Consider the following 26,472-nt stretch of genomic DNA (forward strand, 5'->3'; position numbering starts at 1 on the left):
CTTCAAATCCAAATATCCTCAACGAAAGCGCTAAGTAAGCAAACTACCTTATGTACATAAAACTACGAAAAGATAACGTCAAATAAAAAAAAATATAAAATATATACAGGTGATTCCGCTAGCCAAATCACACTAATATGTGATTCATTTGGACCATATTTTCTAGTAGCATCCTCATGTTCATTGCTATACCATCCCAATAGGCTAGCAGAGATAACGAGGAAAGGGCCCGACAATCATACTACCGAGATCAAAAAACCATGTTCCCCTCAAATAAATACACATCGTAAACTAGGCGCTTTAGGTGTGTGTTGACTTTGCGCCATCGTGTCATGTAATGTCATATGTATTTTGATGAGTCGATTTGATATTATATATACTACAAGAAAACATGGATTCTGTGAGAAACGGGTTTCGTCACATATACACTGAAATTCATCACATATACCTATATATGACGAATATCATATGTCACAACGGGCGTCACCTATGACGCGTCACTGAAAATATATGTGACGAATTTTTCATTCGTCACTTATTATCTCTATATGTGACCTAACTTTCCTCACACATTCTCAGCTCAAATTCCATAGTTGAACCAATATGTGATGCTTTGGGCGTCACTTATTCTTGAAATGTGTGATGATTTATGGTTTCGTCACATACTGTGTTAAATTCAATATAATTTTATATTTTTTTTCTCAATTAATTATTTTCATAATTTTGGGTGATAATCAGTAATTAAACTTTAATTTCAATGAAGAAGCAAATGAATAATATGAACTACATCATAATGACAATTTATAATTCAATGGAAGTAATTTTTACATTACTAACATGTTTGATAAACTAAACATGTACAAAGAGAGCAAAAGTCGCTTAGAAACTCCCTAGAAATAATAACCTACACAAAGAGAAAAAAAAAAAAACCTAAAGCAACCTATGACTCCCATTTTCATAAGACTACATGAAACCCAATTGGACCATGAAGACCCTTACGCTGCTGCTACCATTGGTTGGAGAGCGCAAGTAACTTGACCGACAAAAAGCAAACAAACTCAATTAATCTATACTCATAGTGCACAAATTCTAGTTCGCTATAGTTCAATTTGATGCCAAGGTAAGTATGGTAAATAATAAACCTGTAACTGAAATAACAAGGAGAGAAGTCAGCCAACTAGCTATCAACTTGTAACCGTAAACTATTACCTAAAAATTAAAGAAGAAGAAGAAGAAATTCATTCAAGCTAATTGTGGGGTTGGAGTTGCAACCCCAACTATTTGGACTGTTATTAAATAATCTCAGAGCTCAAATTCATATAAACATTACTTATGGCTCAGCCTTTGCTCAAATCCTTGTAAATTTTCGAAAGTTTTCTATGAAACCTAGTTCAAGCAAAATCACCTTCAACAAGCAAAAGCCCAACGATCATGCTGCGTTGAAAGCAAAAGCACAAATTATTCATAGGAACAAGTTAAGGACAACTATTATATATGGGAAAACTACAATACTTCAAAAATTAATAAGACCTAATCTCATGTCAGTGAAAGAGAGTTACCTGGGTCTTATCAAAGGCTAAAGCTCCATGAGAAGAGATGGGAAGCACATCTTTGATAAGCATACAATCAAACCAGTTTTCAGCTTCTACAAAATTCAAACAGAACAAACAACATAACAGAGAGATCACAATTATTTTACAAAATACATATATTAAAAACAATACTCCAACGGAGAGAGAGATTAAATCTGTGCAAGTACAAAACCTACCAAAAGAAAATACTGAACACCAACAAAGTAAACTAGGAAGCCAATGAAAACTACTCTCTCTCCTCTGTTCTCTCTCTTTCTAACTCTCCCTGCTTGACGAAGACTCTGGGCTATCAATTTATCTACTATTCATTCAACCAAATTATATTCAACGATTGAGCTTTGCTATTAATTTACCTATCCTTCCATCTGCCTACCTCTAAATTCGATTGCAGTTTCCAGTTTTTAATTTCTGATTTGCAATTGAATCGCAGTTTCCAATTTATGGAATTTCATATCTTCCCACAGAAGCAGAAATTCAATTCCGTATTAGCTCAGAAACACAAATTCAATATCAATATTTACAAAACAGCCCCCGCCGTGTCTTAAGCGTGTCCGGGTATCCGTGCAACATAGACAAACATCAGCTAATCGTGGCTATTACCAAGCTTAATAAACTTGTACATAGTTCCCATACAAAAGGAAAGGGTATGATTCTCAAGGAAAAAGTCGAGAAAAGAAAAAGAAAGTTTATTAATCATACCCTGCAAAATAGATACTCGGCTAAAATATTACTCTAGTAATAGTTGAGATGTATAGTTAACTACCCAAATGACCTAATTAAACTCATAATTAAGGTGGTGACCAATATGATTTTATCTGACGATAATACTAAAGTATGAAATGGCTAATTGGAGATGATGATGATGATTCAAAGTCAGAAGGATCACAAAATTGACCACCCTCGTCTTGTCTGATGTTTGCTACATACACTCATCAACTAGAAAGCACATAAGATGATGGGTACAAAATAGCTCATTACTGTATCCAGATCGGCAAATTTTAAACATGAGATGTGATATCTACACACCATTTTTTACTTCTCTCACATCTTTTTGGTTTTCGGCCGTCGGATCGGATGAATTGAAGAAGATCAACAGACAGAAATTAACAAGAGATGTGTGAGAAATAAAAAGGGATGTGTGGATAGCACATCCCTTAAACATTTGGGATTCTTTACAATATGAGTTTCTTTATTTGTGGATGGTCCATCTTAGTAACTATTACTAGAGTAGTATTTTAGCCGAGTATATATTTTGCAAAGTTTATTAACTATATATCTGAACTATTACTAGTCAGGAACCTCCAAATCGGGAAACTAAAGGCAAGTATAGGCCAAAAGGCGAGTCATTCTAAGGAACAATCGAGGATTGAGCTCTTGTGATGCATCAACAAGGTTTGACAGATGCCAAGAGCTCTGCTTCCCTGAGACCATGATCTCATTCACTTTCAAGGCTCCTTGTCCAACAATACTTGTTAATCTCACCTCAGCACAAATCATTTAACAATACTGAAGCAAAGATCAAATTAGAAATTAAAAAGGAGCTTTGAAAGTTACAGAGAGCAGAATAATCGAAGATTCCTCTTTCCTTTTTGTTAGGTCAGAGAGAGCAGATAATAAAAGCAAGGTGCAGAGGGTTAGAGAGTTGTGGTGGTCGCCGCCAGTGGCCAACCATTAGTTGGCTGGTTGTCGGAGTCGATATGATAGCCGAACAGTCTACAGACGAAAGTGGGGAGACCATGAGAGAGGAGAACAATGGGGATTTTTTCATTTCAGATTTGCGGGTCAGTTTTTTTATTTTATTTTTGGATATATTACATACCACCCCTTAGGTTTCGGTGCAATTGCAACCTTATACAACGTCTTTAAAACATTTCAATTTCATACATTTACTATTATTTTATTTCTATTTTATACAATTGTTACAAAGTCTGTAAAATTAACAATTAAGTGATGATATGACAAATATGAGGTCCTCATTTATGCTGACGTGACTGTCACATTTGTGACACGTGGCTAAACACTTGATTAAAAAAAAATTAAGAATATTAAAATAATTAATTAAAGAAAAGTATAAAAAAATACAAAAAAATGAAAAGAAACCAAAAATCCCCTTCGTCTACCTCACCCGAGCCCACCCCCTTCTCCCATCCCCATCACCCATCCCTTCCCCCATTAATTCGACACCTCCATCTAACCCAAAATTCCAAATTCCTCGCTAGGGTTCTCGTGGACGCCTTTGTGGACAAGAACTAGGACCCCGACGAGACCTAGATGAATAAATGTGCAATGGTCGAACGAACCAGAACCCTAACGAGAGCTCCACTGTGCACAGAACTCTCAGCTACCTTCAAGAATTTGATGGAAGTGGAGCACAGAAGTCTAGCATTGACATCACGGTAGAACCTCGATGTCGCCGTTGCTTGATTTGGACCTTCCAGCCCGACCCGCAACTTGAAGAACTCAAATCTAAGTCCAGTTCCACCTAGATCCGAACTCGCTGCTAACCTATGCACGAATTGAAGAAAGTCTTCATTGCGTGAGTAATTTTTGCAAATTTTGGGTTTGAGGAGTTCAGAATTAATGGGGGATGGGGTGGGTGATGGGGGATGGGAGAAGGGGGTGGGCTCGGGTGGGGAAGAAGAAGGGGAATTTGGAATTTTGGGTTAAATGGAGGTGTAGAATTAATAAAGGAAGGGGTGGGTGATGGGGGTGGGAGAAGGGGGGTGGGCTTAGGTGGGGACGACGAAGGGGATTTTTGGTTTTATTTTTTTATTTTTTTATTTTTATTATCTTTACTTTTCTTTAATTAATTATTTTAGTATTCTAAATTTTTTATGAAGTGTTTAGCCACGTCGCACAAATGTTGCAGCCACATCAGCACAAATAAGGATCTCATATTTGTCATGTCATCACTTAACGGTTAATTTAACAGACTTTGTAATGATTGTATGAAACTAAAATAAAATAATAGTAAATGTATTAATTTTGAAATGTTTTAAAAATGCTGTATGAGGTTGCAATTGTATCGAAACCTAAGAGGATAAATGTAATGTACCCATTTTTTTTATTTCTAATTTTAATATAATGGGTGGCTCATTGCTTATCTTGACATATATTTATGTTGAATTCTTTTACATTATGTGATGAATTATTTATTTTTGTCACTTATTCACAATTCATTGGGCGGTAAAATTTCCCGCACTTGATTTTGTGACGAATTTAAGATTCTTATGTGACAGACAAAAGTTAAAAAAAAAAAATCTTTATGTGACACTTTTTCAAAAGCCTCACTTATTTTATTTAAATGTGATGAAAGTTTTAGCGACACATATAATTCCGTCACCTAAAGCCTGTTTTCTTGTAGTGATATTTTATCCTATTCTTAGTATATTTTGGTGAGATTTTGATACTTTGAATTATATTTTTAATGTAGGACATACGAATCTCTCTTGAGTAAAAAGTGATCAAACAGATGAATTTTGAAGCAATTCCAATCGGAGGGTGTCCGTGAGTCTTTCAACTTGTTCATGTCAAAGTTTCATATTTTTATGTTGAGCTGTTAATTTATGACGAATTAATAAAGGACCAACGCGCAAAGCTGGCAAAGTGATGTTTCAAGTTTATTTGGGCTTTTTGGTTTCTAAGATGACATTTTCTGGTGATGGGCCCTTCTACAAAGATGTTTAGGACAACTCAAACTTTAAAGAGACCTCTTGGGCCAATTATGGAGCTAATTTGGCCCATAAACATGGCAGATTTGTGGTTGGGCTGATGGTCCGCATTAGTGTAGGAGATTGTTTTCTAGTTTATCTTAATTTATTTTGTTTCCTAGTTTTTTAAAAGATGTTTTCTAGGAAGGATTTGTATTAGTTTAAATAAGGCACAACTAGCCATTAGGGTTCTATGTGCACTACTTTGGAGAACTATGCATAGAGAGCTTTTACGATTCAACTTCATTTTACAAGGTGTTCTCTATCATTTTCATAATAATATTTTGGTTTTTAATTATGATTATGTGTAACTAATTCCTTTTGCTAGGACGACGCCACGAGCCTTAACATGAATATGTAGTCTTTATTAAATTGCTTATGATGTTATGCATGTATACTTTGAATTATTAATTACTACTTTTAAATTATCTATATGTCTTCATGATTGACCACCATTAGGATGTTTAGACGAGTAATTAGATGCAATTCGGTCAGAATATCACCGGAAGATTGAGTAGGGCTTCTTGTGATTGATAGTTGTTATTTCACTTAAGACGAATGTCATGCTCTTAAGGGTCGCATGATTTTTCAAAAGGTTTTCACAAAGCATAATGAGTTATGCATATTTACATTTGATCTGAATGCCACAAATGAATTGCATGTTTAATATGCGTTCTATCTTGAATGCCACAAGTAGAATATGTATCAGGAACGCCTAACCTTTAAAGTTCTATGTGTAATTCATAAGTGAATGATAAAACTACATAGTATTATTAAGGGGGTTGCGGAACCCTAGTGTCTTTTTATCATTGGCTCAAAATCGTGTTTTTTACAATTTGTTTCTTAAATTTGCTTTCTTGCCGATTCGTTTAATTGTTTTTACTAAAATTCTTTTTCTATTATTTTAAATTATAAAATCAATTTTTCTAAACTTTGTTTTAAATAAAATCAATTTTTCTACACTAGACATAAGGAATATGACACACAGAAATCCTCAATTGCGGGTTTCGCTTGCAGATTCAGACTTTACATTATAATTTTCGTTTTATTATAGTCAAATTAGTTACATTTAATATTAGCTTCTGGTGTTGGAGTTTTAGAATGAGTACTAGACTTTGTTTGGAAGTGCTTTTAGAATACTAGAAAACGCTTTTGGCGAAAATATTTTTTAAACCAATTCTTAGTAAAGTGGATCCTGGAAAAGCAATTGAAATGATTGCTGCAAGAATTACATATCTAGTGCTTCTTCCAAAAACCACTTGAAATGCTTTTGGAACTTAAAATCAATTCCACTAAAAGCGAGTTTAGTCATTTTAAAAGCACTTCCAAACAAGTTCTTATACGTTTAAATTTGGTTTGGGTTCAGGATTTTCTAGTGATTTGTGGATTGTGGATTACCAAACTAGATATGTAAACCGTAAGCCATAAGCGATTAACTTGATTCGAAATATGTTCTAGTTGAAAATGAGAAAAGGCGAGACAAATTTGACTGTAATAAAAAAGAAATTGCAATGCAGAGTGAATTTGTAAAACTGCAATGTAGATTGCAGAGAATGAAGGTGGTTGACATTATTGTTGTGAAAACAGAAATTAATTACACATACATCCCTTGAGGTTTTTTGTGTTTTCACAAAACCCCCTCAAGTTTTGAACATATCATAAACAGTAGGTAAATTTAATTCGTATGAACACATTTTGTATTTGGTCATTTGGGATACATAGAATTACCAAGACAACGACAGTTCTTCCACTCCTCATAATGTGATCTAAGGATTTCCCTTGCTTTGCCTTTCAAGTATGGAGGACGGTCAACTTGGATCAAAGTGCAAAGCCTAGCAACAGCTCCAACCTCCAACATCTCCTGAAGCACCAAGTTGGTTCCTGAGTACTTGCATATCGTAGAAAGGATCAAAACTGCTCGGTCATCAGCTGCTGGAGAAACCCTAAGGAGTCTCTTTGACACAACAGAGATGCCTCCTTTATGACTAACAAACTGAGCTCTCCCATCAGCACAAGAACACAAATGAAACAATATACCAAAAATGAGCTCCGTTGTTCTCTTTTCCGGTGCACCAAATTCAAGCTCGATGAGCTCGTGAACAGTCCCAACTTCGACCATCTTGATTCGATTTCTTCCCCAAGGACAAGCGTCTAACATGACATGTAGAGCTGCATTCATCCCTTGTTCTGTGACCCCATTTCTCAAAACCCCAACAAGTTTCTTAAAAAAATCAGGGTTTAGGGTTTCTAGCACGCTTGAGTTTGCCTTTTGGATGATATATTTTAGGACCAACACCGCATACGTACTCACCGTGATTTGATTCTCAATTTCGCAACCAAAAACCCATGTCAACGAATCGATGATCTGATTGTTTTCCATAAAGTGACGGTTTAATTCTTCAGACGAAATCCGAACAAAGTGAAGTATGCTAAGGGCTTCTTCTAGGCCATCCACCTGGTCGTTCTTGTAACATCTGTTTGTAATGAATAATAACATGGCATTAGCCACGCCGGCTTCCACCATGTACTTCCTATTCCCTTCTTTTTCCACTGCGAGGAGCTCCAACTTTCTGATAATCTTCAGCTGGAGCTGAGGGTGCCAGAAGTCCTTGAGGAGCTTGAGGACTTGAGCTTTGTTGAGAGGTGTTTTCGGAGTTGGTATTTGATCAATGCCGTAGGAGGCATTCTCAGTGCACCATGCCCGAATTAAGCGGTGCAACGTGTGGTTAGGCGTTAGTTCAGAGTCTTTCTGGAGTGGCTGTTTGGTGACGGGACATGTGATGTTCTTGCTCTGGAATAGCCAGTGCTCGATGCTCTCCCGGTCGTACGTGATGCCTGTAATGGCTGTCACAGGGTCCTTCATGATCTGAAGAGATATTGGGCAGATGAAATACTGAGGAACTTCTACGTCATCCATGAGAAAAAAAGTGGATGTATGTTTAACAAATGATAAAATTTGATGGAGGGGATGAGAACTAAGAATCTGGAAATTGGATTAAATGATGAAGATATGTCCTTGTGCGAGGTGGTAAGAGTATGCGGCTACATATTTGTATGCGGCTACACATTGAGTGTGGAAGGAGGGAAGTTTTGTCCTTGTGCGAGTGGTAAGAGTATGCGGCTACATATTTGACCAAGCTGAAGAGAGAGAAAGAGAGAGAGAAGTTTCTTTATTCATGGAGTCGACATACATATACATATACATATACATATATATATATACATATATATATATATGCGCGCGCGCGTGTATGTACGGAGTGTGACTGGGACAATTGTTCTAGGCTTCTAGCTAGAAGGTAAACACAAGTCCATTCCAAGGTCAGTGTTGAATGGTCAAAAGGAAGAAATTTGTGGTCAGAGGCTCATTAAAAGGAACACGGAATGGTGGGAACAGTGGATTGGGACCCTTTAATGCCATGATCCTTTTTTATTGGGTAAATTACATAATACCCCTGCAGATTTGAGGTCTATTACAATCTCATATAACATCTTTAAAATATTTCACTTTTATACCTCACCTACTATTTTATTTCAATTTGATACATCCGTTAGAAAATCTGTTAAGTAAACCGTTAAGTAATGACATGGCATATGTATATTTGACATGGAAAAAAAGGGTAAATTACATAATACCCCCCTCAGGTTTGAGGTCTATTACGACCTTATACAACATCTTTAAAACAATTCACTTTCATACCTCACCTACTATTTTATTTCAATTTCATACATCCGTTAGAAAATCTGTTAAGTAAACCGTTAGAAACCCCAAGTAAACCATTTGTGCTGACGTGACTGCCACATTTGTGTCACATGGCTAAAAACTTAATAAAATATTTAAAATATTAAAATAATTAACTAAAAAAAAAAAAACTCAAAAATCGTCTTCCCCGACCCACCCCCTTCTCCCATCCATCATCACCCACCCCAAAATCCCACCCTAGCCACCCCTTTCTCCTATCCCCCATCACCCCTCCCAAAAATCCCCCATCACCCACCCCCAAAAATCCCACTTGAGGTTATCTCCTTCCTCTGCAAACGCAGAAACACAGAGATCAGCACCATCGCCATTTTCATAGCAAAGAACCACTCAACCACCACACCTCGTCCTACTCTTCCTCTCCTTCTCATCACAAACTTTCTCACCTCACTCTCACTCTCTCAGTTTTGCACAAAGACCCCGAACCACACCACCAACACCTAATCTCGCCACGTCGACGAGGTTTACCAACCTTCGAGCCTAGAAACGTAGACCTTGGACTACGAACGCGAACCCATACCACAACCTCCATATTTTTCGGCCAAGATCTCGTGATTTTCAGTGTGGGTGAGTTTTGAAAATACTTTGGGTGAATTTATCTCATCATTTAGTATCAAATTTTGGTATGGTGTATGATTTTTGGACTAGTTTTGTGGTAGATTCATCTTAGAGAAATTTCCTAGTTTTTCCGGTAATTGAAGAGGAAGAGGCTGTTTCGCGGGTCCCTCTACACCAACTTCAGGTATTGGGGAAAATCGACGTCGTTGATGGTTTTTCCGCAGAAGACGACAACAGAGAAGTCAAGTTCGAACTCCGGCCGGTCAGGTCTAGGTCCCACCGACGGAGGGGGTGGGCTCAGGTGGGATTTTTGGGGGTGGATGATGGGGAGATTTTTGGGAGGGGTGATGGAGGATGGGAGAAAGGGGTGGCTCAGGAGGGGTGATGGGGGATGGGAGAAAGGGGTGGCTCGGGTGGAATTTTGGGATGGGTGATGAAGGATAGGAGAAGGGGGTGGGTTGGGGAATATGATTTTTGGGTTTTTTATTTTTTATTTATTTTTTAACTTTTTTTTAGTTAATTATTTTAATATTTTAAAATTTTTATTAAGTGTTTAGCCACGTGGCACAAATATAGCAGCCACGTCAGCACAAATGGGGACCCCTTATTTGCCATGTCATCACTTAACGGTTTACTTAACAGATTTTCTAACAGATGTATGAAATTGAAATAAAATAGTAGGTGAGGTATAAAAGTGAAATGTTTTAAAAATGTTGTATGGGTTGTAATAGACGTGAAATCTAAGGGGGTATTATGTAATTTACCGTTTTTTATTCCATGTCAAATATACATATGGGGAAGTCGGAAATGATCCGAGTCTCTACATTTATGTTTTCCGCATTTTTGCTTAATCTAGCTTGTTGTTATATAGTTGGAAAAGTAGTAGATATGACTCATTTTAGTACTGAGGTGCTTTTATAAAAAGTTGGTATAAAAAAAAACTGAGTTCAAAAAGGTGTTTGGTAAACACTTAAAACAACTTATTTTCACAGTTTTGAGCGGAAAAAAGCTGAAAACGTGAAGCAGCAAAAATAAGCTTATTCTCACAGCACAGTAGAAACAGTTTTTTTTCAAAGCACAACAATACCAAACCAGCCCTTAGAGCTTCGAAGAATCTTTAGGGCTTTATAAAAGAATCTTTTCTAATGATGTCACATCCCGACCCGGGCTCCATCACATCCCAGGCTCGACTCTGCTGTAGCACGATATTGTCTGCTTTGGGCCCCAACCACGCCCTCACGGTTTTGTTTCTGGGAACTCACACGAGAACTTCCCAGTGGGTCACCCATTCTGGGATTGCTCTCGCGCGATCTCGCTTAACTTTGGAGTTCCGATGAACTCTGAACCCAATGAGCTCCTAAAATGCCTCGTGCTATATGGATGTGGGCACGTACATATACGGCATAGAGAAATCTCTCCCATGGGCAATGTGGGATCTAACAATCCACCCCTCTTAGGGGCCCGACGTCCTCGTCAACACACTTTCGGCCAAGGATTGGCTCTAATACCAAATTGTCACATCCCGACCCGGGCTCAACTCCGCCGTAGCACGATATTGTCCACTTTGGACCCCAACCACGCCCTCACGGTTTTGTTTCTAGGAACTCACATGAGAACTTCCTAGTGGGTCACCCATCCTGGGATTGCTCTCGAGCGATCTTGCTTAACTTTGGAGTTCCGATGAACTCCAAAGCCAATAAGCTCCCAAAAGGCCTCGTGCTATATAGAGGTGGGCATGTACATATAAGGCATAGAGGATCCTCTCCCTTGGGCGATGTGGGATCTAACAAATGAGGGGCTATAACTTTCAGACTATATATGGGGTTATATATATGTAGTAATTTGATTAAGTGATGATTGTTCTTTTTTTTTTTTTTTTTTTTTTTTTTTTTTTTTTATACTTTTCTTAAGTTAATTTTTGGACGTACTATCTTAAAAAAAAAATTTTAATGAACCTTTCAACCTAAAAGTTCAATTGTGACAAAGTTAGATTTCATCACTTATGAATCGTTCGTTGATTATATTCTCTTATCTCAATCTCATCTGATGAAAGAAACAAACTCTCACTTCGCCCTCTGAAGTTATTTGATTTTCACGTACAACATAACAATTTACCTAGCACAAATTGGTAAATTAGTATCATACAATTTTGAAAACAAAAAAATTATTTGAAAATTTCACCCACCTTAAATCAATTTGAAATTTTAATTCTTATGAAATTTAAAATAATCATTTAATTAGCCAAATTGCAAGAAAAATAAGAAAAAAATTTAAAAATAAAATAAAATAAAAGTATAAGTGTATTCGCAAGTAGGGTGAGAGTGATAGAATTTTGCTCACATGGGTTACTACTTTTTTGTGGGACCCACTGTTTTTCAGGGCTAGATGTAGCTTGATTTTATGCTACTCAAGAAAGGAAGTTGCTAGCCCTAGTAATGGATCTAGCCCCATTTTCTGGCTCATTAGGTATGAAATTTCTCACTAAGGGTTGAAATGTAGTAGTCTCATGGAGGATAGAGCCCCCCATTGGGGATGCTCTTATGATCTCTTGTACCCTAATTGGCCGTGTACCCCAATTGGCGGTTTTTTTATTTTTATTTATTTTTATTTTTTTTATGGAGGAGGGGGATTATGACTGAAAGGTCGTGAACGACTAGTTAAAATTGGAGATCAGTCTATTCGAGGTTCCGGTAAACGAGGGAGAGCAAATTGGGTTGGATTATTGTTTGAGAACTGTTAAAGAGACTTTAAAAAATGGAACTCCCTATAGACTCGCTGACATTTCATGTTTTTGACACAATGTTTCATAATATTGAGACGAGAATTAATATTACACTGTGAGGTAGCAAAGAATCCATACAGAATCCTACTTTTGAGAGAGTCTCCTAGTGTTGTGTTGGCAAAGCCAACTTCTTGGGCCATGAGCGGTGAAGAGTGGACAAGGGGACCCGGGTTGGGACGCAGCATAACTAAGAGAGCCATTCCATTTAAGGCGAGACATAATGAGTGGGCACGAACGGTCTGGTGTTCGAGTCAATTGGTTAAATGACTACTTCACTTATTAAATTAGCATTAGCCGCCTATACCGAAATAAAATGGGACTGATTCTATTAGATTAAACTCAAATGCCAAAGTTTGCACAAAGAATAATCTTTAAATTTAAGTTCCAATAATTTAATAACAAAGCAAAGGGCAGGGAATTCGAAATTCGTTTATATGTTTGTTCTGGTGGTTGGGTTGCATTTGAAGGATGGTTATGGCTGGAAGGTTCGTGAATCGGTACAATTATGCATGTTGGGTTTTTTGAATTTGGTGGGACCCAGTAAAAACAGAATAGAGAGAGTAACTTGTAGAATAATGTAATGCTAGAGATACTAAATTTATCGACAAAATTTTGTAAACCAAATGACATGAAAATTGATGATTGAATTACTATTTAAGTATTAATAAACGTGCTCATTACTATTGATGACATATCATTTCATTTGTAAATTTTGTCAACAAATTTAGTATCTCTAATATTATCGGTAGACTTTTACACAAATACCATGTAAGCTTTTGCTGGTGTGCATATTTATCACCGAATCTTTTATTTATTTTTATTTACCACCTAGAATTTGCTTGCAATGTATGACCTATTGTTAAAATTCCTATTAATTGATGATGTGGATCACATAGACTACATCTTGGCTGACATGGATCCCACTGATGCACCACTAGGAATGATGATCTTCTCCGAATCATTTTTGTGAGGATCCTGGAATTCTTCTAATCATGCACATTCATTGTATATCGTGAAGTCAGAAATCATTTTAAATTTTATATTTAAAATTGAACACAAATAATACTTTACAAAAATAAGCCACACAATTTACAACAAACAGATTAAAAGATCTCCTAGATCCTCACAAAGAAGATCTAGAGAGAATCCTCATTCCACCACTCGGACACAAATTAGTTTATTTTCTTAATTTTGGGAAAAAAAAAAAGAAAGAAAGAAAAAAGGAATCAAATAACGGTAGCAGCTCCTGTGTCTACACCCCCTCCTAATCTCCCCACCAGCTTCCCACTGCATACGCCTTTAACTCAACCACATCATTTGCCCCCTCACTCTCTCATTGCATCAAATTTGTGGAGTATAGGTTGAAGATTTAGAAGTCGTGGATCAAGTTTGTAGGTGATTCCACTAAGAATTGTTGGTCCGGTAGCGGGGGGAGACGTTGGCTAGCGTACGTGTTGCTGGTTGATGAGGAAAAATATCATATGTTTTTTTATTTTTATATTCATTTATAACATTTTTAAGTAATAAATATTTGTTTACAACATAGCATCCACATCAAATATCGCAGAATAGAATGTGATATGATGAGATAGAATCCAATAAAAACAAAGACACAAGGAACGGATTATCTACTCTTAACGGTCAAAGCAAACCCTTTCATTCCGAATTAAAGAATTCGGAATGAATCAAATCTCCCCAACCTAAAATTTTGAGCCTATGTTGTACATGTTAACTAACAAAATTTCTAACGGTAGGTGGTACATTGCAATATAATATAAAGTTTAGGTGCTAAAGAATAAAATTAAAAGTTTAGGTGGTAGATTCGCACACCAACAAAAGTCTAGATAGTATTTATGCAAATTCCCCAATAAATAGATTAAAAGGTTAATCTTGATCACAAAAGGCTTGTATAAAAATTACTGTAGTGTAGGATCGCATTCCAATCGGTTTGTACACCTCATGATCGACGTATACATAATAAAGTTATTAAACTTCACATACCAATATGTATATAACCCTAATCATACAGATTATGATCATATACACCATGTTAGCCGACCATTATGTATATATAAGCTTGTTACTAATAATATATTTTATAACATAATATGAAGATTTATAACACTGAATTTTTGTGTCTATAATACAAGGGACACATAATCTCACTGTTTGGAACCCAAGAACTAGATAATTTAGACCACATAATCCCCTTTAACTCATTCAGCTAGCCCGTCTCACACAAACCAAAAACTCTGTTTCTCTTTCACCCAAAAGCTTGAATTTCCTGATTTTTAAATTCCGGACACTAAGAATCCAAGAAGATCCAAATTCCAATACAAGAATTTCTCGTGATGGATAATGTTATGGCATGTAGCTCTATGGATAATATTATGGCATGTAGTGACTTACATGCAGAACACACGAAAATTCCTAAAGCCAGTAGCTCAATTATCCAGTCAAAAAGATCGAGTCAGCGTGAGGTAGGTCCCTGTATTCAATGATCATCTAGTTAGCAAACGAATACCAGTAGTCTGGTACTGGTTGAGGCCACACGCATATCACATTCTTGCCACATTGTAACCCCCACCTCCCACTTTAATTTTTTTATTTTCAAATTGTTTTTTTTTTTTTAAATGGTTGGAAGACCACATTTTTTTGTATCATCAGATATGATAAATGATGTATACATGTCATGCTAATTAATCAATTTATCTCATTAAATTTTGATTGTATGCATCATTCCTAATTGTAATGGTACACCAATGTGGCATAAATTTATGATCATCCTAACAATGCACTTTAAAAAAAATTGAAAAAGAAATAAAGAAAATAACTTTCGTCCTTGCATCGAGTCATTTGCCATTGTTTGTATTCAAGGCAGAAGAATCCTCATTAGAATGTAAAAAGTATTTATCCTTGATCTCAAAAGCCAAGCCGAAAAAAAAAACCATTGAATAATTATATACCCTTTCTGTTACCTTCCAATTTAAAATTTGAATTAGCAGTGCAACTCACGGTTCTTTGAAAAAAATAAAATTACGATGTCTACTTCTAACATCATATCATTATATTCCAATGGGATGTAAGGCGTTTTGAAGCTAAACGAATCTACAACCAAAAAAAAGAATACAAGCATGCAACTTCCATACTCAGATATTAGGATTTCCAATAATTGAAATTAATAATGACTAAGTGGTTTATTCAAGTTAAACATACAAGTTTTGTAATTTTGGTTGGGGAAGTAAAAACAGATTTAAAATAAAGGAAAACTAATGAAAAAGGCTTAAAAATTTTGAGTTTTAATGATAAGGACAAAATAAAAGGTAAAGTGAATAGTACCAGATTGACTTTTTAGTGTAAAAATGTGGTTTTTCGTTAAAATGAACAGTACTGTGAGCTTTTCATTAAAACTCTCTTAAAATAATCTAAAACTACACTGGTAAACAGGAATACAAACATCCTTCGATATACTGAAACATTAGAATTTCCACACAACTAGTTGAAATTAAAGAATTAAGTGGTTCATTCAAGTTGAACTTAAATTTTTTGTAATTATGGTTGCAATTTAGTGATAAAGAACGAAAGAAAGACCTAGTTATCTTATTTTGTTTTGTTTTTCTCTTTGGTCTTCCTCTAAACTCACACACACAAGAAAGAAGCTTCAGAGCACAAGGAAAATGATCAAATTAAAAAAAAATTGGCAAAAGAAACAAGACCAAAGAAAAATATAAAACATATATATGAACTTTCTTTAAGCACTATTCAACAATTTGACTCAACCAATGCATGCTTATAACTGTTCATCAGAAAAGTCAAAGCATGTGGAATACTACCTGATATTTCTGATAATTCGATCACTATCTATAGTCAATGCATATAACTTACCATAATTCGATCGCCATCTATTTAGTATTTACCTACATTCGTTCACCAAGTCAAGTCATCCAAAAATATGATAATGATATAGCTCAAAGAGGCTGCTCAATGCAAGCAATAAGCATCAATATAAAAACATAAAAAAAAAATCATTTTCTAGTCAGATTCTTCAACATAGTCGAATAAGAACATATTTCCGTTGTTAATTTAAATATGAGTTATGCTAAGTAGACCAAATTTTCATATCATATTTGTAAATTATGCGATATGTCACTAATAAGAAATAAACACGTTGATCAACACTTAAGTAATAATTCAATTATCAACAACCATATCATACGGTTTACAAAATTTAATTTAAATAGGATAATATTTATAAATAATAATAATTTTTTTATCACGCAATCTCACAATCTGACGCTTGATAATGTAATCAATTAAAAGCGTGTTTTTTTAATTAATGGCGTGTTTTATTTTTAATTTAAGTGAGAAATAAAAATTTAGATCATGCTTAATGTGACAAGATGATAATGAATCTCTCTCTATTGCTTATCCTTCGTATAAATACAATTAGTCACTTTAATGCATTACGTACAAATTCATACTATCAGGCTTAGTGTATGCTCAAATATAGGGCATACGTTTTGGTATCATAAGGCCCACGAATTTGATCAATAGCTCTAGTAAATTATTTTTAAAATACTTCAATTTGATTTTGGGATGACAACTTCTTGTGGTCCCTTATCATTGTTTTATTACGTTCATGTGCATTTACTTGGACTTTTGTTAAGCATTCTTGGTCAACAATGTCGGCTGGATGTGGGACTTGTCCCTTGAATACGGTGGTGATTCAAGTCATTCCTTTTTGTTTGTTTCTGTGATTTGACATAAGTTATGTTTGGCTGTACAATTAAAAACACTCAAAGATTCCTGTTCAGAATTGGAAAACATTTTTCACGAGGCTACAAGTTGTTACTGTGAAAGCTATTCCGCATATTATCCACTAGCCTTCATGCACATGTGCGTGCAGTAGAAAATATTTTTTTTAATCACAACGTACTACGTATGATTTATATATTTTAAATATATTTATATACGTAAATTGATAAAAGGAAAGTTAAATATTTGAAGTAAATGAATAATCTTAGATTATGCTAGAAGAAACTCATCATAAACCAATTAAAGCAGCTGAATTCACATAATAAAATCGGTCTCTGTAAAATTTACATTAAGAATAGAGAAAATAATATTCAATAAACAATTATGAAATCACATTATTGCTAGTCCATTGTGATGCTAAGCTCATCCCCTCCCCCTTAGTGTAGATAATATCGTTTGTTAAAAAATAAATAAATAAATAATTTGACAACTAATTTAATCACATTATTATCCGCATGCGAAAAACTTTTTTTATAATTGACATTACACGCCTCTTAAGATGTTTTGAACCTGTTTGAAAATAGAGACAATAATATTGAATGAACAACTGATTGAATCACTTTATTGCTAGGCCATTGTGAGGCTAAGCCCACCCCCTCCCCCTTAGTGTAGTGAGTGTGCAAAAGAATTTTTTTGAATCATGACGTGCTATAAACGATTTATATGCGTAAATTAACAAAAAGAAAGTCAAATATTTGAAGTAAATGAATAATCTTACATCATGCTAGAAGAAACCCCTCATAAACCAATTAAAGGAGCTGAATCCACATGAGAAAGACCTTTTTTTATAACCGGTGAATCAGATTATTATCTGTGTGGGAAATACCTTTTTTATAACCGGCATTACATGCCTCTTAACATGTTTTGAATGTATTTAAAATAAGAGAAAATAATATTTCATTAACATTTGATTGCATCACATTATTGCTAGCCTATTGTAAGGTACTAATTAAAAAAAAAAAAGTGATAATTTATCACCGGCACTATGCGCCTCTTAAGATGTTTTGAACATAATATTCATGATTTTCTTTATTTTTTATTATATTTTTCTTTCCTCTTCACGTGGGCACCATCAACTTTCACTAATCCTTCCATTTTTTTAATTTTTTTCTCTCTTCCTACTTATATTTAAATTATATTTTATGATGATCAAATTACCAAATTACCCATGCATTATTTGATATATTATATTGGGATGCTTTTGGATTTTTTTGGTTGAGGGGCAATTTTGTCATAATATTATTGTCGAAGCCGTGACCCCAAATTAAGGCTCTGGCTTTATATATAAAAGATAAAAGTTTACAAATTTGATGCGTAAAAACCGTTTTAAAGGAAGTTAAAGGTGCATGAGCAACCTACTACTTGTCTTCCACTACTCTGATGGTGTGTTTACCAATCGGGAGTGGAATGGAGAGAAATGGAATTGAATTCCTCCCTAAGCATTCTGTCGTTTACTAGCAATTGGGGAATCATATTTTATGTGGGGTCCAACCAATTTCAGGAGTTCAATTCCAAATTTCCCCAGAATTGGATTCCCTCCGTAAAGGTGGTAATTGAATTATGGGTAGAGGGCTCCATCACGAATCAAAGTTTTCTACCCAAAATACCCATGTATATTCCTCAAACAACTCATACCTTCATCAATCACTCCCCTCTGTATTTGTTTCTCTCACAGCATATACCACCCCACCTTCGCAATCTGAAATGATGCCTTAGCACTGAACGATGAGCGCTTGCGATTTGAAACAATGATCGCCCGGGGTTTAAAACGACACCACAACGATGAACATGATTTGAAACAACGAATGCCCAAATCCTCAAGGAAATTGCGATTTGCAAACCCAAACAAAAGAGAAGGAAAGAACTTTTATCACTTTCACCCTGAAAATTGGAATTTTTTTTTTTGTTGATGGGGTGGGTCGTGGCTTCGTGGTTCCTCCTGAGATTGGATGGTGGGGTGTGGATATTGTGTACTGGGGAAAGAAAGGGGGAAGTGAGAGAAGGAAGTAAAATTTTATCTTAGTTTACTTTATGTAGGTATTTCTAATAGGGTTTAGGGTGATTAAGAGTTAGAAGCAAATAAAAAATGATTCTTTCATATCAAATTTGAAGTAATCTATGCGATTAGGAAAATTTAACAATTTTATAAAAGATAAAAAATTATTCTCTCTAGTAAAAAATTAAAAATAAAAGAATAAAAGTTTTACTAAAAATAATTGGCATATAAAATAAGGGGTGTGATATCCACACATCCCATTTTACTTCTCACACACCTTTTTAATTTTCTGCCTTCGGATCAGATGAATTGAAGAAGATCAACATACATAAATTATCAAGGGGTGTGTGAGAAGTAAAATGGGGTGTGTGGATAGCACACCCCTAAAATAAATTAGTTAAAGTAGGGGTATTTTAGTAATCACATTAGTTATCATTTCGATTCATGTGAATTAGTAAACAGGTTATATACATCAATATCATTCCTACTCCAATTTCAGACAGTTTTGGTAAACAACTTCAATATAAATCTAATTCTAATTCCACCTCATTCCAATTCCTCAATCAAATTCCTTCTCAATTCAATTCATCTCAATTTGATTACGGATTAGTAAACATGCCCTGAATTAAAAGATATTGCAAACAATTGTTTATTCTTGCATCAAGTAATGGATATATATGCATGCAGCATGCTCTAAATTTAGGTGTTAACCTAACATATATTAATACAAAAATGTTATTTTTACTATCTATTTGTACCACCTCCCTAATAGAGATAAAGTCCACATGTGTCGGTGGGCTATACTTCTATTAGAAAGATGATACAAATAGATGATAAGTTTAGCACTACCCATATTAATATGTTTTTATCATTTTATAATTTCAACGGAATCAACTAATTATTGGTTTAGTGATATATTTTAAAAGAGGTTCCAACTTCCAATACCCCAACCTACTCAAGAAAGGAAACAAAAACTTCTATAAGAAACTAGCAGACATTATGATGACCATATATATCTCTTTCTCATTTTATTTGCTAATACCCTCGTTTACAGTTTTATTTCTTGGGAAATTTTATTTGAACTCATCTAAGCTCTTTCTACACCCAACTTACTTTCTACACTCATATTATTTTTAATTTAAGAATTAATATCTCTTTAAACCCAAATTTATTACCTAAAGTATCCTATCAAATCCAATTAAAAAGTATATTTATCTTTACACCCATTATAAAATAAAATCTCAAAGAAACTTGAAAGTAAAAGAACTTCTGAGTCCTTTGTCTCCCCCTTGAGCTCTTTAGAAACTGAGCTTTTTGTTTTTCAAATGTTTTTCTGCAGTTTTTTGCTTCACTGCATCTTACTTGATTTTTTTGGTAAAGTTTCAAATTTCTACTAGAGTTGCGTACTACATTAATTATAGCATTTTTCATGGCTGCTGTTTTTTATTTATTTGTGTTTTGGTGTTTGTGTGTTTGTTTTTCTGCTGCAATTATTTAATATTATTTGATGAAAGAAATTCATTAAACCTGCATTCACTAACATGCACTATCCTAAGCAATTTATTAGAAAGATAACAAATGTCAATCAGAACGACAACAAATTGTAATATGAAGTTGAAGTGAAGGGTTTCATATAGAAGGACAGACTAGCATGGCAACAACTTTTGCTTTCTGATATGCCAAAGCCAAACAAATTACAAGTACTTCTACTTTCCATATAAAAGGTCTTATATATCAATACTTTCACTACGACTGTTGTAGAAAGTTTAACAAACTATGTGCAGCCTCGTTGACGAAAAAAGAATTGAAACCCAAATACGTACTCATCTTCTACATTCTAAAAATAATTGAAATCAGACAAGCAAAAATTTCCATAAACCGAGTCATACCCTTGTTGGAGAATTTAAAACTTAAAAATCACCATCCATCAATAAAAAAAAATTGTTTTCTCCATAAAAAGTTATTAGGGTTTCAGTCAGAATGAACACATGATAAACAATGAGTGATAGTAAGATTTAATTATAATGTGGGTTTATTGATGAATTTTAATTTTATTATAAATTTCATTTTGTACTTGATGATAATTATGCAATAGGGTAAAAAGGATAATTTACATTTAAAATCTAATTTGGGTGTAAAAAAAGGTTACATGAGTTTAAATAAAATTTCCCTTATTTCTTTTATTAAAAAACTGCTTCATTTTAAAGTTACGTATTAAAAAATGTTTACCCACAATAGTTTTTAAATAAGAGCAAAGTGAAGTCTTATCCACATTAGTTTTTTTTAAATGATATTGCCTGCGACTGCTTTTAAAAGTTATATAGACTGTGAAAATATATATAAATTAACCACATTAAATAAGAGAACGATAGGTTGACCTTTAGCTCAATATGATAGATTTACCCTTGACATTGTGAGCAGACCACACCAAACCTCAGAGGGCCTGGCATCTGCCTGCCCTACATATCTAGGGCTTTCGGGTCCACATACATATCAAGCTGTCCTTCGGGCTCATGATATCCCACTCCTGTAAACGTGTCTTCCCCAGCCCAAGAGGCAAGTGTTGACTCTTCCACATAAATTCTGTTACATATCTGTATATTTAAATATAATTAAGGGGTTTTATCACAAACTTTTATGTTTTGGAAACTCATCAGTTTGGTGTTTTATGTTTTAAACTCATTAACTTGGTCCTTCATCTATTGCTTTGGTCATCAAACTTGTCCCTACAGTCCACTTTCATTAGAACTTTTGTTACTATCCCGAGGATTATTTTTAGCTACACTCCCTAAAACTCAATTATGATCTTTTTTTTTTTTTTTTTTTTTTTCTGAAATCGAAAAGTCACAGTTTACTCCCTGAAACTTAATTTCTCTTCACATTGCCTTTATCTGTTAATTTCGTCTAAAAAACTGTCAAATATGCTAATGTAGATTGAAAAAATAGAAAACTAATGAAAAGGGTTTGAAAACTTTGAGTTTTAACGATAACGAAAAAATAAAAGGTAAAGTGAATAGTACCATGATTGATTTTTTAGTGTAAAAATGTGGTTTTCGTTAAAATGAACAGTACCAAGAGCTCTTCGTAAAAATTCCCTTAAAAAAAAAAAAAGGCATATGTAGTAAGGACAAGTGATGGGTAATTGAGGAGGGAGGAGGTCTCTTCGATAAGAACGAAGCCTCCCTTAGGGTCTTGCATAATTAAAGGTGTTACTAAAAGTTAATGAGTGGGTTTCTTTTGGTTTTAAAAAAGAAATTATTAAAAAAAATTAAATAGTTAATTACTTAGTTGTCTTGGACATGTGGCATTGGCATATTAGGTGGTGGGTCTCACATATAAGCCACATAAGCAAATTAAATGGATGTTTAATGAATTTAACGGAAACATGCCAAAGTAAAGTGAATTTTGAGTTTCAAAATAAAGTGACGATTTTTTAGTTTCACGGGGCAAAGTTGAATCAAAATCTAATTTTAAGGGTTATATCTAAAAATAAATCATATTATGATGTGGCATTATTATGGGCCCACAAATCATGCCTTGTAGATTAAATGAAAAAATAATTATTTTTACAAAAGAATAAACTTGATATAAGTCCACTTTTTAGAGTCATTACTTTATCTGTTATCATATATATATATATATATATATATATATATATATATATATATATATATATATATATATATATATATATATATATAAAGTGAGAGCCCCAGTTTGGTGAAGCTTTCCAAAATGCCAAAAATGGCCATTTCTTTCCTTCACAATCAAAGTCCAAAAAATCCCAAAATCGAGGACAAAAACGTAAAAAAGAATTTAACTTATCAGAAACTGTATTGGAAACAAAATATGGTAATTAAAAAAATCATGATAATTATCCTCTAAAAGTTAGCAGTTATGGAGAGCAGTTAGAAAGCAAGAATGAGAGTTTGGTGTCTCAAGGCTTCACCAAAAAGTTTTGGACAAAAAAGCCCCCCGAACAAAAAAAATCAAAACTGGCTGAAAATAGTAGAAACAAATTCGCAAGGGTAATTTTGTCATAAAAAACTGAAATAATAAAAAAAAATGGATTAAAACCACGTGGGTTAAGCTGTAAAGAGAAGAAGTTTTGTGGAAAAAGAGACAAATGGTAAATACAAACGGTTAAAACCGGATGAATTTCACTCCACTCCATTTGCACGTTGCACTTGCCACCTATAATTCCGGATGATTTTCTCCCTTAATAATAAAAAAAATCAATAAAAAACATTAAAATAATTAAAAACACCATGTTTATAAGGTTGAGGATCCTCTCCAAATACCTCATTCAAATAAATTCAAATTTTGTTTTATTTGGAAAAAAATAAAGGCCCGTGTCTCCTCTATTTTAGGAGGGAGTGATATTAATATCTCACAAAAATATATTAAAAAATAAGAAACCAACCAACGTGGGAGAATCCTACTTATCCTATCATTCTTCTCTCCTTGAATTTCTTTTATTTAATCAATTTCAACTTCCGTTAGATCAAAATTTCCACCCACTACCAAGCAATAACTCCCCATATTCAGTTACTTGCAGTTTACAAATTTCACTTCAATACCCTTCATATGCTCAGCCAAGGAAAAAATTTCTAAGCGTAAAATGAAAAGGATGTTCAAAATGGTGTCATCAGTTCCAAATTCAGAGAGAACCATGAACAACCGTAGAAACAAAAACTACCAAGAACCCACGTACCAGAAGATAAATGCAAAAATGATATTGCGTTCAACAGTGGTGAGTGTGTTAGAAATATTAGTTGTGTTTTATTGAAAAATTAAAAAAAAAAAAAAAGGTCATATAATACTCCACTCCTCTTCTATTTTCGGAGAAAATATTAATCTAACAAAATTATATTAAAAAAATATCTAAGAAATTTAAAAATGTGATAAAAGAATTAATATGTCACAAAATTCTATATTTATATATACATATATACGAAACCAACGTGGGAGAAAGAAAGGGGTAGAGGTTGCCTTGAGTTTTCAAAAAGGAGTGTAATTCGTCCACTACAAACGCTAACTTCCCAGTTCATAAAATCCCATTTTTTCCGTTTCTACTCATTTTCCCATATCCAAATTCAAATGTTCTAATTTTCCCCTCAGTTATGTAATTGCTATCAAGAGTTATTGCTTGGTATTACAAACTCTCACACTCCAACGTGGGATAAAACGGGTTTAAGCAACGTCCGAGTCATCATTCTTCTTTTTTTTTTTCAAATTTTTCTCTTTTTTTGCTTTGCCATTCTTCTCTCTCTCCCTCTCCCTCTCCCCAGGCGTAAAAAGGAAATTAATCTGGGTGTAAGCTTCTTTCTTTTCACTTCCATGGGTTTTCGCCTTTGAAACGTATGTGCTATAGCTTTTGTGGTTAAAATCTTGGTGCTTTTTATTTCAATTTTCTTATTCTTTCTCTCTCCTTTTTGTTATAGGGTCAAGACGATTCTATTAGGCTCCAAAGTTCAAAGGTTTGAGTAACTTTGGGTAAATCTCAACCTAAATTTACCTTTTCAGTTTTTAGGTTTTTTTTACGCTTTATCTTTTAGGTGATGAATTTGATGCGGTCTACTGCAGCTTTTAGGATGTATATATGAGTTTGTATTTAGTATTTCTAAGTCAATTTTAGTTTTTTAAACTTCTTCCTTTGAAATTTTCATTGTGCGATTTTTAAATTTTGGTCAGATTATGAGTTTCAATTTTGATTACCTTGATGTCTTATACATGTGCTATGGAAATTAAAAAAATTATTTGTTTTCATTCTCAGGATATTTACAAGAATACCCACAAAAAAATGGAGAAGGAACTACCTATTGATAAGATCCCAAACAGACGTGTCTCTATTTTTACACCTGGTTGGGAGATATCTGTCGGAGTAAAAACTATTGATCTAAGCCAACTGATTCTCAAAGAGTGGAAAAAGAAGAAGCACGAGCAGTATGTATTCTAAATTCTTTATTAAATTTGTTACAAGAAATTCTAAAATTATATGTACCTTCAATATATAGGTGGCGCATGAAAAAAGCTATAGAAGAATTAAAACCTTCAACAACTCCTCGCATCATACGAATTTGGAATAAAGTCCAACAAATTAGGTACAACACCATTTCTTACCTATTTATTTTTAATGGCATTGTCTGTATCGTTCTACAAATTAATTATCTCAAATTATAAAATAAAAAAAAAATCTACAAATTAATTATCTCGAATTATAAAAAAAAACAATTTATGGGTGAAGGGGAAATTAAAAAAATTATTTGTTTTCATTCTCAGGATATTTACAAGAATACCCACAAAAAAAAATGGAGAAGGAACTACCTATTGATAAGATCTCAAACAGGCGTCTCTATTTTTACACCTGGTTGGGAGATATTTGTCGGAGTAAAAACTATTGATCTAAGCCAACTGATTCTCAAAGAGTGGAAAAAAAGAAGAAGCATGAGCAGTATGTATTCTAAATTCTTTATTAAATTTGTTACAAGAGATTCTAACATTATATGTACCTTCAATATATAGGTGGCGCATGAAAAAAAACTGTAGAAGAATTAAAACCTTCAACAACTCCTCGCATCATACGAATTTGGAATAAAGTCCAACAAATTAGGTACAACACCATTTCTTACCTATTTATTTTTAATGGCATTGTCTATATCATTCTACAAATTAATTATCTCAAATTATAAAATAAAAAAAAATCTACAAATTAATTATCTTGAATTATAAAAAAAAAAACAATTTATGGGTGCAAGAAAAAGATTAATAGTGACCGAGCAACTTTTCTAAATACGGTAAGTATTCTCTTATTTTCATTCGGAAGTATACTGTAAATTCAAATTGCATTCAATTTTCAAATAGAAATAAAATTGCATTTTTTTGTCAGTTATACAAGCATCACACCCATCTCAAGATACAAAGGTTGAAGTACAAGATTAAGGTAACATTTCTTACTATTTAATTTTGTAAACATGATTACAATTTGTTACCTAAAAAGATTAATAGTGACCGAACAACTTTTCTAAATACAGTAAGTATTCTCTTATTTTCATTTGAAAGTATACTGTAAATTCAAATTGCATTCAATTTTCAAATAGAAATAAAATTGCATTTTTTTGTCAGTTTTACAAGCATCACACCCGTCTCAAAGTACAAAGGTTGAAGTACAAGATTAAGGTAACATTTCTTACTATTTAATTTTGTAAACATGATTACAATTTGTTACCTCAAACTTGACAAATTATTTATCTTTCAGT

The 26,472-nt window shown here is 33.9% G+C and overlaps 1 long non-coding RNA gene and 1 pseudogene across 1 annotated transcript; both read right to left on the bottom strand.

The window, feature by feature from the left end:
• Positions 1 to 770: 770 nt before the first annotated feature.
• On the bottom strand, positions 771 to 2,121 carry LOC148691434 (uncharacterized). The gene is made up of 2 exons (XR_015955637.1): positions 1,560 to 2,121; positions 771 to 1,434 (listed from the first exon to the last, which is right to left on the bottom strand). It is a non-coding gene; the product is annotated as an uncharacterized LOC148691434 (long non-coding RNA).
• A 4,704-nt stretch (positions 2,122 to 6,825) lies between these two features.
• LOC137713960 (E3 ubiquitin-protein ligase PUB24 pseudogene) lies at positions 6,826 to 8,366 on the bottom strand (annotated as a pseudogene).
• Positions 8,367 to 26,472: the final 18,106 nt, after the last annotated feature.

This window comes from Pyrus communis, chromosome 14 (genome assembly GCF_041283825.1).
Source record: "Pyrus communis isolate YQ-2024b chromosome 14, ASM4128382v1, whole genome shotgun sequence".
NCBI classification, from domain to species: Eukaryota; Viridiplantae; Streptophyta; class Magnoliopsida; order Rosales; family Rosaceae; genus Pyrus; species Pyrus communis.